The sequence below is a fragment of the Heptranchias perlo genome, chromosome 8, assembly GCF_035084215.1.
Source record: "Heptranchias perlo isolate sHepPer1 chromosome 8, sHepPer1.hap1, whole genome shotgun sequence".
In the NCBI taxonomy this organism is placed as follows: domain Eukaryota; kingdom Metazoa; phylum Chordata; class Chondrichthyes; order Hexanchiformes; family Hexanchidae; genus Heptranchias; species Heptranchias perlo.
Genome location: NC_090332.1, coordinates 88498817 through 88520638, shown reverse-complemented (window position 1 = coordinate 88520638; position 21822 = coordinate 88498817).

Genomic DNA, 21822 nt, shown 5'->3' with positions numbered 1-21822 from the left:
AGGAAAACAGCCTTTAAAAGCTGGGTAGAAGGTCCCTTTGCTGTCTCAATGGGTAAATGCAGTATATCCTATAGTACTCAGGCACATAGGCCAAGTGGGTCGCAGGTTTGATCCCTAGTCTCTGCTGGGTAAAGGAACAGAGTGTCTATTGACACCACCGTGTCAGCTAATGAGTTGGAGGTGGGGCAGGACTTACGGCAGGACTCGCAGCAAACAGTCTATTTTACAGCAAACAAGGTCTACTTACTCAGCAAACAGAGCCTGTTTAAATAGCGCATTACAGCAAACATTCTACAGAGTCTATTTAAAAACAGTCTCTACAAGTTGCAGCAAACAGAACTCATGACCGAAACTACAGCAACTTCTCCCGATGAAAGCAGGGTGATTTCTCCAGCTAGATGCAGTGAGTAGACGATAGTTACAGAATACAAATGATGTGGGTAAAATCAATTCTGGTCATTCACAGCAGTGCATAATTGATGGGGGAATTAACCAATCATCACCATTCTGACCAGGAATTGTGGTGTCACCACTTGCAGCCGTTAAGTAAACTCATCCAGGGTAATGGTTGTGTTAAGGTCACAATTATTGACCTCAGTTCCTGGGCTGAGTGGGAAGGTTGGAGAATCAACCAAGGTTTCTGCTCCCTATCATTATCCAGTAACCTGTGCTGCAATATCAGAATATCAGGCAGCGACAGGACTGAGGGGGAACTTTTTTTAAATTCGTTTATGGGATGTGGGCGTCGCTGGCGAGGCCGGCATTTATTGCCCATCCCTAATTGCCCTTGAGAAGGTGGTGGTGAGCCGCCTTCTTGAACCGCTGCAGTCCATGTGGTGAAGGTTCTCCCACAGTGCTGTTAGGAAGGGAGTTCCAGGATTTTGACCCAGCGACGATGAAGGAACGCCGATATATTTCCAAGTCGGGATGGCGTGTGACTTGGAGGGGAACGTGCAGGTGGTGTTGTTCCCATGTGCCTGCTGCCCTTGTTCTTCTAGGTGGTAGAGGTCGCGGGTTTGGGAGGTGCTGTCGAAGAAGCCTTGGCGAGTTGCTGCAGTGCATCCTGTGGATGGTACACACTGCAGCCACTGTGCGCCGGTGGTGAAGGGAGTGAATGTTTAGGGTGGTGGATGGGGTGCCAATCAAGTGGGCTGCTTTGTCCTGTTAAACCACCCATGATTAAATAGGCTGTTGATCAGGCTCACATATGAAGAGTGGCTACTTGAGTGAGGTACCATGATATCTTTCTACATGAGCTACTACCTACAGCAGAACAGAAAAAGTGATAAAGAAAAGAAAACTGATCACTGTTTTGATTGTGGGGCTAATAACATCTGTTAAGTTGTAGCCAAGTTGGTGAAGAAATTCAAATGTGAAACTCTAATAATATTACCGACTCCTTAATGGATTGTATATTATTTAATGATTTTGCAGCATGTTAAGGAACACCCTATCTAATTCAAGAAATCTTTGTAAAAGCAACATAATGTAACTCCACTCACCTTGTTTTTCTTGTTCAGTATTCTATGTATTTCTTACTTTATCAGTTAAATCATCAACCTGCTGTTTTTGGTATTTTTGCAGTAGTGAAATATGAATCAAGAATCAGAAGAGAATGAAGCACTGAACTTTTATTGCACTTATGTGATAACCAGAATTATATGACTGCCAGGAACTTGTGCACTTCAGGTTGTGATGCTTTTATTGCTGCAACTCTCAGCCATTTTCTGTGGGGATAGAAAGATGATAGAGTTTGATTAGTTAAAGGACAGAGTAATGAAATCCAGTGTTATGAAGATTTTCATCACAAATAATATTCTGAAAAACCAATTACATAGAAATTGGCCATTCGGCCCAACCAGTCCGTGTTGGTGTTTATCCTCCAGACGGGCAGTGGTCCTAATCCCATGTGCCTGCTCTGCTCTCATATCGTTTTATTCCCCATTCCTCAACCACCTATCTAACCAATTCTAAAATGTTGACATAGTCGCTACTTCACTCACTAACTCTGGAAGCACATCCCACAGTTTCACAGCCCTCTGTGTATAAAGGTTTCTCCTGCTCTCTGTCCTAAATCATATACATTTAATCTGATACCTATGTCCCCGTAATCACTGAAATCAGTTTTGGGGCAAAATTAAACTTTGGCAGGGGCACAAAACAAGGGGTAGTGAGTTGGCTGCCCATTATACACCCCACTCGATTTTCCTCCCCATTGTCTTCAAAGGTGCGGTGTATAGCGGGCTGCCAATCCACTACTACCTGTTTAGTGCCCCCACACAAGATAAATTTGACCCTCTCTGTCGTGGGTTCAAGTCCCACTCTAGAGACTTGAGCACAAAATCTAGGCTGACACTCCAGTGCAGTAATGAGGGAGTGCTGCACTGTCGGAGGTGCTATCTTTCAGATGAGATGTCAAACCGAGGCCCCGTCTGCCCTCTCGGGTGGATGTAAAAGATCCCACGGCGCTATTTCAAAGAAAAGAAGGGGAGTTCTCCCCGGCTTCCTGGGCCAATATTTATCCCTCAACCAACATCACTGAAACAGATTACCTGGTCGTTTTAACATTGCTGTTTGTGGGATCTGGCTGTGTGCAAATTGGCTGCTGCGTTTCCTACATTACAACAGTGACTACACTTCAAAAATACTTAATTGGCTGTAAAGAGCTTTGGGACGTCCTGAGGTCGTGAAAAGCACCATAGAAATGCAAATCTTTCTTTCTTTCTTTATCTCCTTTGTCCCTTCCCTTCATAATTTTAAAATCTCTATCAAATCTCCTCTGATGAAAGAACTAATACTTCAATGTCCGTAGTAATCCATGGAAATTACTACAATTTCTGAAATGTAGAACTTGGCTTAACGCAGGACAAAAGACAAGCACATCACTGTTGGCAACATCAGAAAACAAATGCTTAGTACGACTTGCCTCTCTATTATCGTAACCCAGTTGTTGGCCCATTTATTAAAAATAAATAAATGGGTTAACACCTCCCCCAAAATAGTGAACAAAAGAATATTACAGAAATACATTTAGTGTTTGTCCACTAATATCGGCAACAGTAATTTGAGGTTACAGTTTGTCATACATTAGTTTGAAGAGTTTAGTTAGACTCAGATCGTAAGAACATAAGCAGGCAGATAAATACATAAAGAGAAGTGCTAGCGAAAATATTTCTGTAATCGGTATAGTCATTTACCACTCAAACGCTTCAATAATTCGCCAAGGCTTCTTCGACAGCACCTCCCAAACCCACGACCTCTACCACCTAGAAGGACAAGAGCAGCAGGCACATGGGAACAACACCACCTGCACGTTCCCCTCCAAGTCACACACTATCCCAACTTGGAAATATATCGGCGTTCCTTCATCGTCGCTGGGTCAAAATCCTGGAACTCCCTTCCTAACAGCACTGTGGGAGAACCTTCACCACACGGACTGCAGCGGTTCAAGAAGGCGGCTCACCACCACCTTCTCAAGGACAATTAGGGATGGGCAATAAATGCCGGCCTTGCCAGCGACGCCCACATCCCATGAACGAATAAAAAAAATAACTACAGATTTAAAAAAGAGATGTTTTCACACAGTGGAATGCAATTATCACATGGTGTACCAACATCATGACTAGGGGGTAGTGTTAACAGGCAATATCAGATAGGTCACTCATTATACACCCCACTCAAACTGAAATGGGAAAAGCAGCTTTCTTTTACAGTAAATTTATCAATACCTTCTTATATTTTGCAGTTGTAGGGGCCATTGAACTAAATATGCACAAAGGCTCCGTGGCTCTCTCGTGAAATTGATAGCATCTAAGGCTACAATGTGTCCATTAAGTTTAAAACTTCATGCCACAAGGATATTCTCAAGAGGGCAAACATTTGTGTTTTGATAAACGTAAGAGACAATTTCATACAACAGAATAATAGGCACCAAAATGCCCTCTAAATACATAGCATTTATAGAATCATACAGCACAGAAGGAGGCCATTCGGCGCATCATACCTGTGCCGCCTCTCTGAAAGAGCTATCAGTTAGTCCCACTCCCCTGCTCTTTCCCCATAGGCCTGCAAATTTTTCTTTTTTAAGTGTTTATCCAATTGGCTTTTGAAAGTTATTATTGAATCTGCTTCCACCGCCCTTTCAGGCAGCACATTCCAGATCAGAACAACTCGCTGAGTAAAAAAATTCTCCTCATCTCCCCCTCTGGATTTTTTGCCAATTACCTTAAATCTGTGTCCTCTGATTACTGACCCTTCTTTATAAACATTAACAACTTCCAATTAGGTATCTTATGTTGCGAGTGTACCAGTAGCAGGAGATTAGAAATCAGAGAAAATGGAAAATAAACTGTGACTAAAAATGCAGAACTAAAATACCGTTTCATAAAAATACTATCTGGGTTTACTATTTCATGTGTATGTGTGTCAGAAATCATTAGCTATGCTGTAAGAGATATTTTATATCATTTTGATATTACTTTTCCTTTCCATTCTGCTTTCCTTGGTGTGGATCAGGCTGGGCCTGTCAGAGTAGTCTTAGTCCTTGGCATACGTGAAATGACTTCATACATCTCAGATGAGAGTTCTTATGTTAAAGAATACAAATAACTATTGCTGGTAAAGGTTAAAATAGGGCTTTCTATTGACTAGTGATTTACATCGAGTTACGTCGAAACTACAGCACAGAAACAGGCCATTCGGCCCAACTGGTCCATGCCGGTGTTTATGCTCCACACAAGCCTCCTCCCTCCCTACTTCATCTCACCCTATCAGCATATCCTTCTATTCCTTTCTCCCTCATGTGTTTATCTAGCTTCCTCTTAAATGCATCTATACTATTCGCCTCAACTACTCCATGTGGTAGTGAGTTCCACATTCTAACCACTCTCCGGGTAAAGAAGTTTCTCCTGAATTCCCCATTGGATTTATTAGCGACTATTTTATATTTATGACCTCTAGTTTTGGATTCCCTCACAAGTGGAAACATTAAGTGTACAGTATGGGGCATTTTAAGCCAAACAGACCAAGAATCTCAGTCATGGCAGTGCATTCTTACTGTTAGTCCCACCACTTGAGCTGTGCTCTCTTGCTGTTGCTGCTCCTCCTCTTCCAAACTATGGAGCACTGACAGACTTCATTCGACATTCATGCTACAACAGTTCACCGAAAGACTCATCTCTTTGCCTATATCTCTTGTTCTGTTCACCATTGGTCCCTCTAGTGCTTTAACACGAGCTTTCAATGGGAGAAACCTGTGCGAATTAAGTAAATCCTGATAAATTTGCTTGGTTTGTGCTAATTGCAGTTAATGTTGGGCCTGAGTATTACTGCACATTTGAAATATTTACTCACAGGCACAAATTTAGGTGCATGGGCAAAAAGTTAACACCCCACTCAATTAATGCCAACTCACAAAAATACTGTCCTTTAGCACACAACTAGCACGTACACTGACTCTATTGCAGAACAGATTAAACTGTAGAAAGATAGGACAAAAGATGGGATAGGAGTTATTGTTCAATGGCGAAATGATGGAATGCAAAGGAATTACTACAGCCTGGTTCAGCTAATATCACCTGCCTTTGTCTGTTTATATTTTAAATGTAATAATCCCCCCACCTGTTGTACAAACAGAATGCACAGTTCTGAGGGGGGCCTCATTATGAGTTATAATGGTCAAACTCGGAAGTGCCATAAAAGGAATACTTGAATATTCATCGTTGTATATTATCTCTTCATGTGCTTTGTTCTCAAGGTGTTGCTTGAGGGAATAAGCAGTGGTGCTAATAACAGTGTGCAGATACATTTTAACTGATGACAGCAGAAAGATAAATAGAATAAATGTGCATCACATGAAGTAATGCAAAGCAATCCCCTGCTTTTTTAAATTGATGGTGCATTCTTACCTTGAAGGATAGAAATATATTGTTTTTCAAACAGTGTGCATCAGCATTGATGTAAGTCAATGATATATTTCAAATTTGAGGCCGACTGACTAGATTGAGATTTATGTGCAATTATGGGAGTAAAAGCTAATAAGTAATATAAAACATGTTCAGTTGTTTGAACTATTTGTCTCACTATCCTTTAATGTTTTCTAGGATTATCTTTCCACAAGCCATGCTTTTGTTGTTGTTAATTGTTCTCTAGCTACTGAGCTACAAAACCCTACCAGTAACAGATGGGTAAATCATGTGAATATTAATAAGTCCCAAGCGTGTTCATCAATCATTTTTGATCTGTTGGTTGATTCCAGCTGTATGTTCGAATAGTTTGGGGCTAAAAGCAGTCATCTGGAATGGCGCTATGATACTAGGCAACCTAGCTGATATTGTGCATCAGGACATATTTCTTTTCATTGTCATCAGTATCACTGGTCGATGAGACAATATCAAGAGGGCACACATATAAGATTACCACAGAAAGAACTAAAGGGGAAGGTGGAAAGTATTCCTTTGCATGAAGGGTGGTTAGAATGTGCAATTCGGAATTTGTTAGTTGATTGGAAAAGGAGGCATCGTAACAGGAATGGGGAATGAATGGGGAGTGAGTAGGAGAGTGGGATTAGACTAGGTTACTCATAGGGAGAAAAATACCGCCACTCCCCCGTGTCCCAATACAGTCAGCTCATCTCTTTCAACGGTTCCTTCTCCTATTCCTGCACAGTATCCTCCAGTGTGTCCCATGGTTCCACTCTTAGCCCCATCTATTTCTCATCCCTTGGTGACATTATCTGTAAGCATGTCAGTTTTCATATGTCTGCTGAGAATGTGATTGAAGGATGAACAAAACAGATCAAAAAGAAAGGAAATTCGCAACAGAAATATCAACAAGAAAAGGAATGTCGTGGAGGACAAGTTTAATTTATTAAAGATGCTTATATATTAATGCCTCAAACGCCAACACCATGTCCGCAGGGCAACTAGGGATGGGTAACAACTGTGGTAATGCCAGCATTACCCACATCCCAAGAACAAATTCCTTAGCCCATCTGCTTGATTGGTCCAGATCATTTTTTATGCTATGTATCTTCCTTACGCATCCAAACTGGTCACATAGCTTGATATTACAAGCAATTTCTCTTAGTTACAAACAGCACAGTTATTCAGTTTTCCCATAACGATTGGTTCTAGATTGGCTGGAGGTCTAGAGGCTACCACTTCAGTGAACTATGAGGCAAGAAATAAACCTTTCATGTGCATGGAACTCAATGGGGTCTATATGTGGACTCCCAGAAGGCCATGTGCAGTTCAGTGAGGAGCTGAGTGATTTGTTTTAATTTCATGTAGCGTGTTTTGCCAATGGGGTTGGATTTTTGAACATATCCAAAATATTTGCATAATTGTACCTTCCCTATCATAGTTCCTCCAGCGTCCTACAGTGCCTCAGGGTTTCATCTGTGTGCACGGGAGGTGCTGTGATCTGTGCAATAACTTTTCTTTTTTAAATCAGTTTAGTTTCAACTGCATATTTCTCTGGTGCATATAAAAAATCGAAAGCCGCACTGAAAAATATACATCTCTGCTGAAAAACCATGACAAAGAACAAATCCTTTGCTCCTCTTCTTACAGTCTTACAATAAAAATTTGGATATATATTGACTTATAGGGAGAGGTTGGATAGGCTGAGACTTTTTTCCCTGGAGAGTAGGAGGTTTAGGGGTGATCTTATAGAAGTCTATAAAATAATGAGGGGCACAGATAAGGTCGATAGTCAAAATCTTTTCCCAAAGGTAGGGGAGTCTATAACGAGGGGGCATAGATTTAAGGTGAGAGGGGAGAGATACAAAAGGGTCCAGAGGGGCAATTTTTTCACTCAAAGGGTGGTGAGTGTCTGGAACGAGCTGCCAGAGGCAGTAGTAGAGGCGGGTACAATTTTGTCTTTTAAAAAGCATTTGGACAGTTACATGGGTAAGATGGGTATAGAGGGATATGGGCCAAGTGCAGGCAATTGGGACTAGCTTCGTGGTATAAACTGGGCGACATGGACATGTTGGGCCGAAGGGCCTGTTTCCATGTTGTAAACTTCTATGATTCTATGATTCTATATTTTGCAAGGCTGTGTTCCCAACATGCAGCCTTACTTAACAGGAGCACAGATCGAAAAATTAGACGTGGAGATCAGTGGGTGAGATTCTCCGATCTGTGCTCCCAACAAGTGAGGGACCACATGGGGAGCACAACCTCGGCATTTGTAATCTTTACGTGTACCAGGTGACATTTAACACAGGACTATTTCCTATTTTTTGCCATTTAAGTGGAGGCATATCTGTATAGAAGCGACTTTATAAGAAAAAGTTAACAAGGTTTTGGATGAGAAAGATTACGCTCGATAAATCTCCTTGACTTTTTTGAAGAAGGTGCAGATGAAATAGACAATGGGATTCCTGATCATATAGGCTTTAGATAAGATTCCACATGAAAGGCTCTAATTAATCTGAAAGCCAAGAGAATCGAAGGTAGATACAAAGTTGGTTGAAGATTAGGAAACAAAAGGCACCAGTGAGAGGTGTTTATTGGACTGATGTAAGGCTGAATGCTGTACTGCTTTGGGGTCAATGTTTGGATCACTATTGCTTCTTATTTACATAAATGATCTAGATTCTGAAACCAACTCCAAGATTGTCAAATTTGCATTCGACACTATAGTAAAAAAATTGATGATACAGCTGAGAATTTGCAGAGAGTTTTGGATCATCATGTTAATGGGTGGGCAGATAGCATATGGGACTGGAAACAGACAAATGCAGAGTGTAGCACATTGGCTGAAGTAAAGTGTGACATAATATCAAATGGATGCAGTAGATATAGTATAAGGTGACTCAGAAAGAATCTTTAAAGAAATAATGGACTTGTCTCTGGCAACATCTAGACAGTATACAGTCAGGAGGGAGGGAGTGGCCCTGGGAGTCCTCAACATTGACTCTGGACCCCATGAAATCTCATGGCATCAGGTCAAACATGGGCAAGGAAACCTCCTGCTGATTACCACCTACCGACCCCCCTCAGCTGATGAATCAGTCCTCCTCCATGTTGAACACCACTTGGAGGAAGCACTGAGGGTAGCAAGGGCACAGAATGTACTCTGGGTGGGGGACTTCAATGTCTATCACCAAGAGTGGCTCGGTAGCACTACTACTGACCGAGCTGGCCGAGTCCTGAAGGACATAGTTGCCAGATTGGGCCTGCGGCAGGTGGTGAACGAACCAACACGAGGGAAAAACTTACTTGACCTCGTCCTCACCAATCTACCTGTCGCAAATGCATCTGTCCATGACAGTATTGGTAGGAGTGACCACCGCACAGTCCTCATGGAGACGAAGTCCGGTCTTCGCATTGAGGATACCATCCAATGTGTTGTGTGGCACTACCACCGTGCTAAATGGGATAGATTCAGAACAGATCTAGCAGCTCAAAACTGGGCATCCATGAGGCGCTGTGGGCCATCAGCAGCAGTAGAATTGTATTCCAGCACAATCTGTAACCTCATGGCCCGACATATTCCTCACTCTACCATTACCAACAAGCCAGGGGATCAACCCTGGTTCAATGAGGAGTGTAGAAGAGCATGCCAGGAGCAGCACCAGGCGTACCTAAAAATGAGGTGCCAACCTGGTGAAGCTACAACTCAGGACTACATGCATGCTAAACACGAAAGCAACATGCTATAGACAGAGCGAAGCGATTCCACAACCAACGGATCAGATCAAAGCTCTGCAGTCCTGCCACATCCAGTCGTGAATGGTAGTGGACAATTAAACAACTAACTGGAGGCGGAGGCTCTGCAAAAATCCCCATCCTCAATGATGGCGGAGTCCAGCACGTGAGTGCAAAAGGCAAGGCTGAAGCGTTTGCAACCATCTTCAGCCAGAAGTGCCGAGTGGATGCCAGAAGCCAGTCTTTAGCCAATTCAATTCACTCCACGTGATACCAAGAAACGGCTGAGTGCACTGGATACAGCAAAGGCTATGGCCCCCGACAACATCCCGGCTGTAGTGCTGAAGACTTGTGCTCCAGAACTAGCTGCGCCTCTAGCCAAGCTGTTTCAGTACAGCTACAACACTGGCATCTACCCGACAATGTGGAAAATTGTCCAGGTATGTCCTGTCCACAAAAAGCAGGACAAATCCAATCCGGCCAATTACCGCCCCATCAGTCTACTCTCAATCATCAGCAAAGTGATGGAAGGTGTCGTCGACAGTGCTATCAAGTGGCACTTACTCACCAATAACCTGCTCACTGATGCTCAGTTTGGGTTCCGCCAGGACCACTCGGCTCCAGACTTCATTACAGCCTTGGTCCAAACATGGACAAAAGAGCTGAATTCCAGAGGTGAGTTGAGAGTGACTGCCCTTGACATCAAGGCAGCATTTGACCGAGTGTGGCACCAAGGAGCCCTAGTAAAATTGAGGTAATTGGGAATCAGGGGGAAAACTCTCCAGTGGTTGGAGTCATACCTAGCACAAAGGAAGATGGTAGTGGTTGTTGGAGGCCAATCATCTCAGCCCCAGGGCATTGCTGCAGGAGTTCCTCAGGGCAGTGTTCTAGGCCCAACCATCTTCAGCTGCTTCATCAATGACCTTCCCTCCATCATAAGGTCAGAAATGGGGATGTTCGCTGATGATTGCACGGTGTTCAGTTCTATTCGCAACCCCTTAAATAATGAAGCAGTCCAAGCCCGCATGCAGCAAGACCTGGACAACATCCAGGCTTGGGCTCATAAGTGGCAAGTAACATTCGCAAAAGACAAGTGCCAGGCAATGACCATCTCCAACAAGAGAGAGTCTAACCACCTCCCCTTGATATTCAACGACATTACCATCGCCGAATCCCCCACCATCAACATCCTGGGGGTCACCATTGACCAGAAACTTAACTGGACCAGCCATATAAATACTGTGGCTACAAGAGCAGGTCAGAGGCTGGGTATTCTGCGGCGAGTGACTCACCTCCTGACTCCCCAAAGCCTTTCCACCATCTACAAGGCACAAGTCAGGAGTGTGATGGAATACTCTCCACTTGCCTGGATGAGTGCAGCTCCAACAACACTCAAGAAGCTCGACACCATCCAGGACAAAGCAGCCCGCTTGATTGGCACTCCATCTACCACCCTAAACATTCACTCCCTTCACCACCGGCGCACAGTGGCTGCAGTGTGTACCATCCACAGGATGCACTGCAGCAACTCGCCAAGGCTTCTTCGACAGCACCTCCCAAACCCACGACCTCTACCACCTAGAAGGACAAGAGCAGCAGGCACATGGGAACAACACCACCTGCACGTTCCCCTCCAAGTCACACATCATCCCGACTTGGAAATATATCGGCCGTTCCTTCATTGTCGCTGGGTCAAAATCCTGGAACTCCCTTCCTAACAGCACTGTGGGAGAACCTTCACCACACGGACTGCAGCGGTTCATGAAGGCGGCTCACCACCACCTTCTCAAGGGCAATTGGGGATGGGCAATAAATGCCGGCCTCGCCAGCGATGCCCACATCCCGTGAACGAATAAAAAAAAGTATTGTGAAGCAATTTAAAAAGCCAATAATAGGTGAGGATAGGAAGAGGAGGGCAGAGCAGAGGAATACAAGTCTAATGAGGTTATGCTAAGGCTGTACATTACACTAGTTCGACCACACTAGGAGTGCTGTATATGGTTCTGGTCATCATACAACAAAAGGGATCTGCAGGAATTGCAGGGGGTGCAGAGAGAGCGACAAGAATGATTCCAGTGTAAGGGGGAATGGCATATTTACAAAAGGTGAAAATAGGTCCATCTCTGCAGTATAAAGAGAAGATGGTAAGGGGGAAATTATGTTGAAGTATATATAAAGTATTAAATGGCTTAGAAAAGGTAAATCTTGAACATTACTTTAAAATAACACCAGAAACCATAACTATAAACTCATGAAAATGAATTTAGAACAGATACAAGAAGCAACTTCTTCAGGCAAAGGATTAAAATTGTCTGTGATAATCAGCCTGGCAGAACCATGGGGAGATATACTTTAGGGTCATTCCAAATATAGCTGAATACTAATCTGGGAAAGTTGGAACACCAGAGGTTTGGTGGGACAAACTGGCCTTTTCTTGTGCTTGTTTTTTCTTATGTTAACTTCAGGAGCAACTAGAGGCAATTCTAACAAGGACACGGTGTCACAATTTTTACTCTGCTTGCTATTGGGAGTGCAGGAAGAATTGGAGGAATTATATAGAATAGAATCATAGAATCATAAAAACGATACCGCACAGAAGGAGGCCATTGGCCCATCGTGCCTGTGCCGCTCCTTATAAGAGCTGTCCAATTAGTCCCACTCCCCCTCTGCTCTTTCCCCATAGCCCTGCAATTATTTTCCCTTCAATTATTTATCCAATTCCCTTTTGAAAGTTATTATTGAATCTGCTTCCACCACTAGCAAGGTACCAATGTGAAAACCCAGATTTACCAGAGTCTAGTTAACAATCCAGCAATACTGCTTCAGCTAATAAGGGCAAAATCTACATTTGAGTTTCTGAAAACATACAACAGAGTTCCAGGCAGTAACGTTGCCTGAAAGAGTTCTGCAGGCATCATAAGCAGTGTGTGAAGCTTTGCTGCTGGTATTCTGTGCAGACATTTTAAGAGTGATCAGGAATGCTGATGTCCAGCATTGCCTACATTCCTGACATAAAGATTTGTCTTAAGTGACTCCTGTGGAAGTTGTGATGCTGCTCCAGATATGAGGTTGTAGATGGTTGACAGCCCAGCAACTTAGTACATGTTGGAGTGTGCAGACCTTATCATCGAGTAGGATACCTGATCCAGGTCATTGATCTGCATGGCTTTGAACTAAACTTCTTTTCTTTCTGATATGATCAGCAATAATTATCGGGTTGACCTTGAGTTCTTCGTGAGGACTGGGGTAATATTTTCTGTTTTTCACTCACATGGGACAACATTTCACAGGGAAAGGCGAAATAGATAAGCCAGTTTGCGGTCCAGAGCAGGCTTTAAGAACTTGAACAGCTCTGCTATTGGAGATTTGGCTTCTTGATCAAGCTTTTTGAAGAGGGTGTCATAATTTCTTCTGTCTGATCTTCATTAGGGTAACTGGTTTGATGTGGCTCAATGGAACTCGTATTAGGAACATAGGAACAGGAGAAGGCCATTCAGCCCCTCGTGCCTGCTCCGCCATTTGATAAGATCATGGCTGATCTGTGATCTAACTCCATATACCTGCCTTTGGCCCGTATCCCTTAATACCTTTGGTTGCCAAAAAGCTATCTATCTCAGATTTAAATTTAGCAATTGAGCTAGTATCAATTGCCATTTGCGGAAGAGAGTTCCAAACTTCTACCACCCTTTGTGTGTAGAAATGTTTTCTAATCTCACTCATGAAAGGTCTGGCTCTAATTTTTAAACTGTGCCCCCTACTCCTAAAATGCCCAACCAGCGGAAATAGTTTCTCTCTATCCACCCTATCTGTTCCCCTCAATATCTTATAAACTTCGATCAGATCACCCCTTAACCTTCGAAACTCCAGAGAATACAACCCCAATTTGTGTAATCTCTCCTCGTAATTTAACCCTTGAAGTCCGGGTATCATTCTAGTAAACCTACGCTGCACTCCCTCCAAGGCCAATATGTCCTTCTGAAGGTGCGGTGCCCAGAACTGCTCACAGTACTCCAGGTGCGGTCTAACCAGGGTTTTGTATAGCTGCAGTATAACTTCTGCCCCCTTGTACTCTAGTCCTCTAGATATAAAAGCCAGTATTCCATTAGCCTTATTGATTATTTTCTGCACCTTATATTTCAGTTAGTGGTGTGACTTTGCTTTCTCTGTGATAATGATCTGGTCCTCTTTCAATGTACAGTATCATTTGAAGCCAGAGATTAAAAGCATTTCAAGCTATAAAATCAGTAGACAGATGGACATTAAGGATTGGCTGTTAGAACTCCAGTGAAACTGCTGCCTCTTCAGCTTGGTATACTTTAGACCCTAGGATAAGAAAGAAAATGGAAATGTCATTTCAATTCTGCTATATCATTTTTCTATTTCACAATCATATTTTAGATCAAGCAACTCTGTAATGGGGTATTTGATAAAGGGACAGATTCACTGTACTTCCAATAATATATATGTTTGAAAAAACAACTTAGTGTAGAGGTTACACTGGAGTTGTAAATATTGGAAGCCTAAATCAGGTAGATGATTTAGAAACTTTAAAAAACTGCAGCCAAGTTTCAGTTTTTCTTTGTGGCACAAACATTTTTTTGAACTTTAATATTAGCATTCCTAAATGATGATAAATGTGTTAATTAAGTTAATATGACTACATTATATTGTATTTCCTTGGACAGGATGGGGAAAAAAAAACTATTGAAAGATGAATTATGTCCGGGGAGTCATGATCAAGAGTTAGTTGGTCTCCACATGTTATTGTTTAAGACTTACATAAAGCACCACTAATCAGAGTTCTAGAAAAGACGGTGTGCTATGATTCAGGGTGCTCTTTATAAATTAAGTAAATACTTTTCACACACAAGAACACACAGTGAAATGTTTAACACTGAAGCATAATTATTTGTATTACCTACTAATTTCAGAGTTTACTTAAACAAACTTTGGCGTTATAGTATGTGATGACCATTATAATGTAAGGAATCTTACAACACCAGGTTATAGTCCAACAGTTTTATTTGAAAATCACAAGTTTTCGGAGATTATCTCCTTCGTCAGGTGAGTGACGAAGGAGATAATCTCCGAAAGCTTGTGATTTTAAAATAAAACTGTTGGACTATAACCTGGTGTTGTAAGATTCCTTACATTTGTCCACCCCAGTCCATCACCGGCATCTCCACATCATAACCATAATTACGCAACAACAAGCAATGTTTCTCTTTTCTTCTACACGCTGTTTACAGTTTTAGCATTTCTTCACATAGTGAAAACAGTGTCTTTCATGAACTCAGTGGAGTTGTGCATTCATTGCTGTTGGCATTTAAAATGTGTTGAAGTGCAGTGTTTAATGGAAAAATAATCAATTAATCATCGTCACGAATTAGCTGCTGCATAGTAGCCTCTGTTTCTTTCCACCTTGTACTGTTTTGGGAAGTATCTTGGATTTCAGCTGAGGACAGCACAGCGTGTTGATAAAAACAGTGACAAATGAGGACCACTGTGGCCAGAGTCTTCACTCGTATTGCTTTCTGTGACTGGTACATAGGATATGTGGCAATAAGTTGATTATCTGGTTTTCTTAGTGGGTGACTAGTTCCCCTAAAATTGGCATTGGTGGATGAGGCCACACAGTGGTTATTCTATCCCACAAGAGTTCCACCAATTGAACAATGTAGAAAGCAACCTTTCCCTGGTACATGCCTACCTTCTCTGATTCCAGCCAAAACAACTATCCATGACAGGAGGGAAGGAGTTCAGAATAATGAGACTGGTCATTTCAACCATGCACTGAAACAAATTTCCAGCCTCAAATGCACCGAGCAGGATGTGAGAACAATCTCAGATCTTTCTAATGTTCTGCTTTGTGTATTTGATGTAACTGTGCAAGTTTGTACCGTGTTCCAATCATTTTATGCCAATTATAGTTAGAGTGAATTGATTCCCACTGACTTCAGAATCAAGAGGTATATCATCCTCAAAATACTATTTTTAGTTCCAGTTGGGAAGTACTCAATTTTTCATTTTTTTTCCTTCAAATTTGCCCTGTGTAGGGATGAGAGCTATGTGCTTTCTTATGCAGTATTTCAACGATGTAATCGCTGATCCAAGATAAATTCGAAATAATTTATCATATCCATTTGCCTTTGAGCATTACCTCATTCTCACATGGTATGACCTTGCTCTCCCTGGTGCTTATGCTCATTTCAGTTTCATGTGTGACTTCACGGTGCTGCAAGTATATGCATGAGACAAAGAAACCATGAGTCAGAATCAAGCCAACCATATGGTTCTTCTCTGCTTGAGGAAATGACTTGTCGGAAATAGTTACACATTCAATCCCCTCTTTAGGTTACTGTGTGACCATCTTGTCTTTCTCATGTTCTACTTGGTGTACTTTAAAGTTGAAATTTGTCTTGAAATATCCGGTCTTACTATTTCTCCCCTGTCAACTGGAGAAGTGATTATGCTGCTTCAGTGCATGGTAGCTGTTTTGGATGGAATCAAAGAGGATGGCCACATAGCAAGGAAATATTGCATTCAATTCATTGATGGAACTCTTGTTTCAAAAGAAAGCATTTATGGTTTAGCTAGAAGTAGTGAGCAGTGGAAATTTTCCCATTACGTTTACAAAGTTTCTAACATATAATAGGGGCTGATAATGCAATGTTTAGTGGTCAGGATGCTGCTGTACAATGGGTGCCAGTGCATTATAAGATGCTGAGCTCTGTCCAGCACTATAATGTGATCCTGAAGTGCTTGTGATGCTGAGAGTTGCACTCCTGTTCTGCTCTAGGCTCGCTAAGCGCCCGAGGTATACTTGAATTTGGGGATGGCTCCTCAATGCATTTGGAGTGCCTGAACAGAACTTCAGAAACTCAGCGCTCTAATGAAATGGGTGGTGCATGGGAAGGTCCTTCTCATGTGTTCCACACATGCTGCCGTTGGTTATGTGGCCCCCTCCTCCTCCGAGGAGATAGAAAAGAGGCATCTTTTGGAATAAGGAATATGAGACAATATGGGTGTCACCCAAATGCTCAGGCCAGCAGCCACCTTATGTGAGTGTGTAAACAAGCAGCAATTGAGGACCTTGTATGAACAGTGTGCTAGGGGTTTGTTAACTGCCACATTTAATGAATCACAGATTAAGCACATTGCCATGGTAGCAATGCAGAGTGTCTTTTTAAAATAGGGGCTTCCAAGCTCATCCTGAGGGAGAAGTCATTTGTGCATTTATTTTCTTCATGACTATATGTGTTGCACAAAACTCTAGGGTGGCCCTTTAGATTATTTTTATTTTCGCTGTTATTTGTTTTTACTCCCAAACTGCGCAGATGTCTAATGTGCGTGTTGTTTTCATCATCATAGTCTGTGGTTCCAAAACCACAGGCCTTAAAGAGGACCCTTTATTCCTGTGGCTAATTCTACGTCTTCTGTTGCGGTCTCAATGCATGCTGTCAGATTTGGTCTCTCCCATGGCTAGCTGCAATGGGAGATTAACAGGGGCCATGACGTAAGTGCATCTGACCCGACCCCTACATGTTGCTATCATCCTTGTTTTCAAATCACTCTACGGCCTCGCCCCTAGCTCTGTAGCCTCCTTCAGCCCTACAACCCTCTGAGATCTCTGCGCTCCTCCAATTCTGACCACTTGTGCAATTTTAATTGCTCCACCATTGGCGGCCGTGTCTTCAGCTGCTTAGGCCCTAAGCTCTGGAATTTCCTCCCTAAATCTCTCCGCCTCTCTACCTCTCTCTCCTCCTTTAAGATGCTCCTTAAAACCTACCTCTTTGACCAAGCTTTTGGTCACCTGTCCTAATATCTCCTTATTTGGCTCAGTGTCAAATTTTGTTTGATAATCGCTCCTGTGAAGCACCTTGGGACGTTAAAGGCTGTTGTTGTTGTTACCCAAAACAAAGGTTAATTTAAAGGTAATTATCCGACGACATTAAAAGTCGTTCTGAAGAACCAGCAACAGTCCTGATAAACTGATGTTTTAATCGCCTTCTTAAACCTACAGACTGACAGCACAATTCTGGTATAGAGATTCACACAAAGTCTGCAAACTGAAACATACTGTGAAAGCATTAAGCAAATTCTGCTTGTGTAAAGTTGTAACGTGACATTTAAATGAATGGGACAAACTACATCACATAAGAACAGTGACCAGGATCAGTTCAAAAATGACTTAATTGCAGTAAACGCACATGAGCAAATGGTTAAGTCCAAGTCTTGGGTGCTGTGATGTGCTGAGGGTTCAGAGGAGAATGACAAGGATGATTTTGAGACTTAGGGCTCAGAGTTATGAAGGGAGACTCACAGACTAAACGTTTCTCATTGGAGAGCAAAGATGTAAACAGGAAATATCCAGGTGTTTAAAGTGATGGAAGCATGTTGTTTAATGTGGTGTGATTGCATACAAACTTACAGACCTCAAGTGAGACCAGAGATTTGAAGATTGTTGTCCACAAGAGCATTGGATACCTGCAGCTAACTTCCAACAAAAGCAATTAATTGTATGTGGATTCATTCCTTAGAAAAATAGCTGGTAAATATCTGTTCAAGATTGATTGAAGGTTATAAAGATAAAGAGAGACGTGATCAAATACTCTATGGATGCAATGTTTTCATGCTGCTGGGATGATAAATATATCATCTGTGCAATAAATAGTATTGATTTTAGAGTTGAATTATATCCTTGAATTTTATTCCCTCAGGGTTCTGAGAGAAATTTCAAACTGTATTGGGTCGAGTCCATGACGAGAGAATATTGTGCCTGCTCTGTGCAGGAAACAAGTTTGATAAATTAAGTAGCCTTTTCTTGTTTCATCCAAATAAGTCAGGTCTATGAATTGCTTAAATACTCCATAACGCCTGGGTGGCGTCCTATTTAGACAATGGCTAACTGATGTTAAATGGTAAGATTTTAAAAACACGGCATAAAAGGAGGAAATTAAATAAATTAAAAATCCATTTAATTGTGTTTGGAGTTACTTGAGGTATTTTAAAATAAAAACAGAAAAATGCTGGAAATACTTAGCAAGTCAGGCAACATCTATGGAGAAAGAAACAGAGTTAACTTTCTGAAACATTGGGCTCAATTTTGCAATGGTGCCGGGTTGGCAGCAGTGTTGGGGGGGTGGGAGTGCATTGAAGGTGTGTGTGGCAAACCCAAATAAAAAAACTTACCGTTTCCGATGCGATCGCAATGTAATTGATGGTGATTAAAGTTCTTTCCGGGATTCGCGCCCGGCAACCCCTGATTGACAGGCTAGCTGTCGACAGGAGCTGCAACGCCGAGGGCGGGGTGGGGAGAGAGAGAGATGTCAAATGGCGCTGGAACGCAAGATCGGGGGGGAGGAGGGAGAGGGGAAGATCGGGGGGAGAGTGGAATATTGGGGGGGAAGGGGAAGTTTGGGGGGGAGAGGGGAAGATCGGGGGAGAGGGGAAGATCGGGAGGACGAGGGGGAGCAGGGAAGATCAGGGGGACATGGTGGGGGAAGAGGGGGAGATCAGGGGAACATCGGGGGGGGGAAGAGGGGGAGATCGGAGAGGAGACATCGAGGGCTGAGAGGGACGTCGGAGAGGGAGACATTGGACATCGGAGCAGGGTGGAAAGGTAGGTTGATTTTGTGTTTTAACTTTGTGCAGTGGTTTTTTATTTAATTTATTTTGTTTCTTTTTGTCTGATCCGGGCCTTGCCGTGGGAAAGCCGCCCAGGTAAGTTAGAAATTGTTCTAACTACCTAATATATCACAAGTAAAGCGCCTTAATGAGGTACATTTGGTTCTTTAACTATCATCCCGCCGGCTTTAATTGTCGGTGGGACTTCCGGATTCAGGATGTCCGTGTGCACACAGGTGCGTCTGTGGGAAACTCTAAAGTCAGCGGGTCGGAGCTTTTATATATTGGAAATATTATATATCTTTCTGTAACTCTGTGTAAATTCTATATAATTCTATGTAACTCTATATAAATTCTAGGCAAGTCTATATAATTCTATGTAAATTCTACTTAATTCTATGTAACTCTATGTAAATTCTATGTAACTCTATGTAACTATGTAACTCTATGTAAATTCTATGTAACTCTATGTAACTCAATGTAAATTTGATATAACTCTATGTAAATTCTATGTAACTCTATGTAACTATGTAACTCTATGTAAATTCTATGTAACTCTATGTAACTCAATGTAAATTTGATATAACTCTATGTAAATTCTATGTAACTATGTAAATTCTATGTAAATTCTATGTAACTGTAACTCTATGTAAATTCTATATAATTCTACATAACTATGTAAATTCTATGTAAATTCTATATAACTATGTAACTATGTAAATTCGATATAACACGATGTAGCTCTATGTAAATCCTATGTAAATTCTATATAATTCTATGTAACTCTATGTGAATTCTATATAAATCTATGTAAATTCTATGTAACTTGATGTAAATACTATATAATTCTATAGAACTCTATGTAAATTCTATATAATTATATGTAACCCTATGTAAATTCTATGTAACTCTATGCAAATTCTATATAAATTCTATATAATTCTATGTAAATTCTATGTAACTCTGTGTACATTCTATATAATTCTATGTAACTCTATGAAAATTCTATGTAATTCCAAATAACTCAATTCAATGCTATGTAAATTCCATGTAACTCTGTAAATTCTATATAATTCTATGTACATTCTATATAACTCTGTGCAACTCTATGTAAATTCTATAGAAATCCTATATAACTCTATTTAATCCCATATAATTCTATATAACTCTATATAATCCTATATAAATCTATATAACTCTATATAATCCTATGTAACTCTATATAATTCCATATAATCATATGTAACTCTATATAACTCTATATGATCATATATAATTCTATGTAACTGTATAATCCTATATAATTCTATAACTCTATATAATCCTATATAATTCTATATAATCCTATATAATTCTATAACTCTATATAATCCTATATAACTCTAAATAATCCTATAACTCTATATAATCCTATATAATTCTATATAACTCTATATAATCCTATATAACTCTATATAATCCTATATAATCCTATAACTCTATATAATCCTATATAACTCTATATATTCCAAGATAATCCTATAACTCTATATAACCCTATATAATCCTATATAACTCTATATAATCCTATAACTCTATATAACCCTATATAACTCTATATAATCCTATAACCCTATATAACCATATATAACCCTATATAATTCTGTAACTCTATATAATCCTATAACCCTATATAACTCTATATAACCCTATATAATCCTATATAACTCTATATAACCCTATATAATCCTATAACTCTATATAATCCTATACAACTCTATATAATCCTATATAATTCTATAACTATATAATCCTATAACCCTATATAATCCTATAACTCTATATAACCCTATATAATCCTATAACTCTATATAATCCTATATAATGCTATATAATTCTATAACTCTATATAATCCTATAACCCTATATAACCCTATATAACTCTATATAACTCTATATAACCCTATATAACTCTATATAACTCTATATAATCCTATATAACCCTATATAACTCTATATAATTCTATATAACCCTATATAACCCTATATAACCCTATATAACTCTATATAATCCTATATAACCCTATATAACTCTATATAACTCTATATAACCCTATATAACTCTATATAACTCTATATAATCCTATATAACTCTATATAACCCTATATAACTCTATATAACCCTATATAACCCTATATAACTCTATATAACTCTATATAACTCTATATAACCCTATATAACCCTATATAACTCTATATAACCCTATATAATCCTATATAACTCTATATAACCCTATATAACCCTATATAACTCTATATAATCCTATATAACCCTATATAACTCTATATAACCCTATATAATCCTATATAATCCTATATAACCCTATATAACTCTATATAACCCTATATAACTCTATATAATTCTATATAACCCTATATAACCCTATATAATTCTATATAACTCTATATAACCCTATATAACCCTATATAATTCTATATAACTCTATATAATCCTATATAATCCTATATAACTCTATATAACCCTATATAACCCTATATA